We start from the raw sequence: 5,881 nt of genomic DNA on the forward strand, positions 1-5,881 counted from the left end.
AGGAAAAGATATGATATTGGAAAAAATATTCCTGCCACGGTGGATGAAAGTGAATATCAGGCCATGCACCCCAATAATAACAATCTAAGGACTTACAAAACATCATTACATTCTCCAAATTATGTTGGGTCAGGCACAAAATTTCTTAAGAAATAAAATTTATAACTACTCTCCTCATGGACCTTATATTTTATAGAAAGACCTACATATAGGAATCAACCAGGACATATAAAGTTGCATATAAAAACAGTACGATTTCTGCAATATATGCCAGACATGCTCTAAGAGTTCAGAGGATTACATAAGTAAAAGCTTATAAGGCAGTATAATTGGCATGGTGATTAGATAAAAGATAGCCATTCGTGAACTTAATAAAGACTATGTGCAAATGATAAAGTTGCTAATGTTTATCAAAAAAATTAGAAAATTAAAATTTAAAGTTTATATTTTAAAATGTAAATTTACACTAACATTCCAGACCGTCAAATACCTAGAGAACTCTAGTAAAAGATGTGTATGTTCTCCATACTAAAAACCAAAACCACTGCTGAAAAGATTTAAGATTGAAATAAATGAAGAAATATACAATATTAATGAACTGAAAGATTCAAAACTTGTAAAAATGTCAATTCTCTCAAACAGATCTAGTGAAAACAATCAGAATGCAAGCAGAGGTGTGTGTGTGTGTGTGTGTGTGTGTGTGTGTGTGTCTGAGTGAAAACTGACAGACTATTTTTAATCATATTTTATGGAAAGGCATAGCACCAAAAATAGTCAAAACGATCTCTAAGAACAAGATTGGAAAACTAGTAATACCATATTTCAGTGATAGAGAGAACATTTTGATGGTTACCAGAAGGGAGTGGGATTGGGGGATGGATGAAAAAGAAGAAGGAATTAAGATGTACAAATTGCCAGTTATAAAACAGTCACAGGGATATAAAGTACAACATGAGAAATACAGTCAATAATACTGTAATAACTATGTACGGTGTCAGAAGGGTACTAGACTTATCAGGGTGATCACGTTGCAAATTATATAAATGTCTAATCGCTATGTCGTACATCTGAAACTAATAGTATTGTATATCAACTGTAATTTAAAACATTTTAAATATTTTTAAAAAGGATATTGCACAAGGAAGGAAATTCAGATCAATGAAAAGAATAGAGTTTTTAAAAAGTTCCACACTTTAAGGTTACTTGATTTGCAACAAAGTGCCACAACAATTCTGTGAGAAGGAGATATCACTTTCAGTAAATGGTTCTGGAGAAGTTGGTTATTTGTGTGGAAAAAAATTAAAGCTGAGTTAGGAACCTCAGACCATTCATAATATTTAATTCAAGATGTACTATAGGCCTAAAGATAAAACCTGAGAAAAAATAAAGTTTCTAGAATAAAGAAAAAGATTCTAGTGACCTTAGACTCAGCAAAGATTTTTTACACAATAAATAAAATTTACTAACCATAAAACAGGAGGTTGATGAATAGGACTTATTAAAATTCAAACGAAAACACTTTTTTTTTTTTTTCCAAAATACAACATTAATAACATGAAAATGTAAGCCACAAGCTGCTGAGTCTGTTATTCTACTCATTGGTATACACCCATGAGAAATGAGGGCTTTTATCAACCAAAAGACATATATAAGACATGTTCATAGTAGCTTTATGTATAATTAGATTGTTTAGCACCTATTTAATTCAGTATTAATCCAAGTGTGATCTCTGGTCCACCTTTGGGAGTATCCTCCTCTGGAGAGCTTACTAAAGGCAGGCTCCCAGGACACATGTTAGGCATATTGACCCAAATTTCTGAGAACAGGATTTGGAAATCTGTATCTTAAACAGGCCTCCTATAAAATTTTTATGTCTGCTAAAAGCTGAGAATTAAGATCTAACTCATCCTTGTAAGTTTACAGTTAAAATTTGAGGTCCAAGACCCTTTTTAAGAAGATGCTACTGAAAGCTAAGAAGGAAGCCCCTGCCCCTCTCAAAGCAAAAGCCAAAGCGAAGGCTTTGAAGGCAAAGAACACAGTGCTGAAAGGCATCCACGGCCATAAAAAAAAAAAAAAAAAAAAAAAGATACACGTCACCCCCTTCCGACGGCCCAAGATACTGAAGCTCCCAAGGCAACCCAAATATCCTCAGAAGAGCTCCCCGCCACAGGAGAAACAAGATTGACCACTATGCTATCATCAAGTTTCCCCTGACTGCTGAGTCAGCCATGAAGAAGGTAGAAGACGGCACACTTGTGTTCACTGTGGATATCAAGGCCAACAAGCACCAGATCAAACAGGCTGTGAAGAAGCTCTAGGACACTGACAAGGCCAAAGTCAACTCCCCGATCAGGCCTGATGGAGAGAAGGTATATGTTTGGTTGGCTTCCAACTGTGATGCTTTGGTTGTTGCCAGCAAAATTGGGATCATCTAAAATGAGTCTAACTGGCTAATTCTAAATATAAAAATTTTTCACTGTAAAAAATCAAAAATCAAAAAAAAAACTTGAGGTCCAAGAATATATGATAACTGACAAAATTAGGTTAAGATTCAAATAACTTTTGGTAAGGCTTATGTATAACAAAGATAATGTCTTATTTTATCTTCATAATGACATGACTTTATAGCTGTTATTATCCTTAGTTTTTACCTCCCCAAAAAATCAATCCCCAGAAATGTTATCTCACTCAACTTCAGAAAGTAAGTAAAAGCATGAGCCAGCTGTAGGGGCCAAAAAAAAAAAAAAATTAATATATTTCCTCCCATCTTCTAAATTCTTCTAGCTAGGCTAATAATCAACAGAGACAGATTAACAGGAACAAATCATTTCATTTCCTTCTCAGCATTCAAATCCATACCTTCTGACTTAGTTTCCACTATCACTTCTTATTCCACTATACTGTAGATAAGTATTAATTGCACAGTCTCCATAATCATCATTCTGTGACTCAGAGTCAAGGCTTTTGGTATAGATGGTATGGTAAGGCAACCAAACACAGTTGTATTTTTTTTTTCTTTTTACAAGAAAATTACCCTTGTGTTGAAGCAGAAGGATGAGAATATGTCAGATGGGATGAAAAGATTAAATGAAAGTTATCAGGGAAGCAAAATAAGGGTTTACTTTCTTTTGGCACTATTTTTTGAAGAAAATAACCCCAATCAACATTTTCCTTGCAACATCCCTAAACAGTGTCCACTGCAGGTTAGTGATTATGGATCCCAGCCAGTCTTTGAGAAACTTCTCCGAAGAAAATGGCTAATGCAGCACTTATGATATATCATTTTTAAAAATAATATTTTGGATGTTACCTCATTTCAAATTTGTAAAAACCCTGAAAAACTAGTGTCATTATTATTATCTTCATTTTATTAACTGAGATACAGTTGGGTGAAGTAACTTCTTTAAGATTGTTCTTTCCTGGATGAATCGCTCACCCTTCCTTCTGTGCTCACACATCAATCTGTGTGTTTTCCATTGTATTATTAGCCTGACTTATATGTGACAGAAGAAATAATTGTGAAAGAATCTCTCTCCCTGGCTATGTCTCGAGATACTTCAATGCAGGTAAACAGGCTGAGGTGAGCTCACTGGAAGGGGATAACCAGAAAAAGTTGAGCTAACACCACCATTAACTACAAAAAGAGTGGGAACCAACTATTGAAAACCTCTGTGATAAGGACTACTTTCAGTGTTTTATTCACTTTGTTAAATCAACAAACACCACTTAGCCTTTTTTCTAAATAAAGAAGTTAACTGGGAGTAACTTGCTCATTAGGACAGAGCAAATAATTGCAAAGCAAGAATTCAATCTTAACTGTCTCTAAAGCCCATGCATCTCTCCCTCATTGAACTAGAAATCCAAGGCGCTATCCACTGCTCTATGGGGCCACCTTCTCTTCACTGAACTAAATACCAATTTGTCCATGTCTCATGTTGTCACTGTTTGCCTCAACTCAAAAATGGTATGTGTTCAGACCGTTTTGAATATTACAGAGAAAAGTAAACAGTTGTTTAAATGTGAAAAACTAACATCAGAGACGTAATAAGATATCGTTCAGTTTCTACTCAGGAAGAAATAAAGCTTTTCATTTGAAAGCCCCCATTTTCAGTGGGTGAAAAAAAAAAAGGAAAAATAATGAGAGACAATAAGGAGTTCCTACACTTTTGGGGTCTTCTCAATCTTTCAGCAAACAGTGCCATAAGAGGAATGTTAATCAATTGTAAATTCAGAGATTTGGTGTCATTTTCACAGTGAGTATAGCAATTGGAAACAAAAGCTTTTTAAATCCAGCTTCTTAGCACTTGGCAAACTAATCTCAGGAAAGACAGAGAGGTAAGAGGCAGCATGCTAACCCTTAGATACTGCATATGCATTCACTGAAGATAAGTTAACTTATCTAGGTTCAACAGCATACACATGGATTGGGTTAATTTTACTGCTTGAATATTACAAAGTGGAAGGGTAGGTAGTAGTCTAAAATTTGATGAGCTTATTACTCCCAACGAACTCAATTAATTGTATTCATTTATTTAACAAATATTTGTTATGATAAGAAAGAACGATCCTGCAGTCTGAAAACATTGATTATACCATCACTTAGATTCAAAACCTTCTAAAGGCTTTCCATCTCACTTGGAATGAAATGCGAAGTTGTCATTAGGTCCTACAAAACCCAGCAGTATCTCCACATCATTATGGCTTTGATCTAACTTCCTTCTATTGTATCTCTGTTATGAAGCTCCAGCTGTTATACCTTGATCGAGCTCCTATCTCAGCCTTTGCATTAGCAGTTCCCTTTGCATTCCCAAGAAAAGGAATGCTTTTCTTGCAGATACCAACATGCCTCTCTCTTTCACCTCTTTTAGATCTTTTCTTTCCTTACCAAAAATGCCTTTCCTGCCACACTATTTAAAATATTTAAAATCCTCATCCCCTTCTCCTCAGTACTACTTAAACCCCTTTCCACTTAGTTTTTTCCCCCCCTAGCACTTGTCACCTCCTATCTAATGTTTGTTTGCTTGTTTACATAATTGTGTTTATTATCAGTCTTAAAAACTACAGACTAAAAGACACCCAAGGATAGGGCTTGTCTGTTCGTTTATACCTGTATCCCCAGCTCCTAGAACCATGCATAGCACATAGGCATTCAATAAGTATTTGTTCAATAAATATTTGTTTAGTAAATGGGTGAAGGCTGAAGCAAATCTGACTGGTTTTCAATTTTATGAAAATAAAATATAAAAACTATTCTTAAAGTTATTTCTAACAAAACTTTAATCTTAATGTAACAGAAATGTATACATGCATAAATCAGATTCATCAAATTAATCTTTGGCTAACAAGAATGATATTAACATTACACGTAGTAATGCTACATTTTCTAGGATTTGACGTTTTCAGCAATCAAGAGTTGCTACATTTTGTAAATGGAAATACCACTACCAGAAACAGAATGTTATAAATAGAATGATGTCATTTGTTTCCAAAAACTATCAATATCCTAGAGCGATGTGAAAATAATAAAGGTAAGATATTTCGTGGCAAACTCTGGAGGTAAGGTTAGGACTGTGATTTGCAAGTTATCTCGGGGTAAACACTGCAGCCACAAGCGCCGCCGGCGAGTATTCTCAGGGCAAACGGGAGATGGGTTAAGACATGCTGAGGAGTGAAGGGAATAGTTTTCTTGGGGTCAGGTTCTGTTATGATCATTTGCTCTTTCAACACGCAACTGAAATAGAAAATTAAAATGGAGACTTTTGCTAGGTACTGAGGAAGATGCAGAGATGGCTTAAAATCAGTTTTTTATATACTCACATTGGCTTCGTTTTGAAAAAGTTATTTCCTCCTTGGCAATTTGGTTATAATTACAGTTAACTAT

This window comes from Pteropus alecto, unplaced genomic scaffold, assembly GCF_000325575.1.
Source record: "Pteropus alecto unplaced genomic scaffold, ASM32557v1 scaffold7, whole genome shotgun sequence".
NCBI lineage: Eukaryota > Metazoa > Chordata > Mammalia > Chiroptera > Pteropodidae > Pteropus > Pteropus alecto.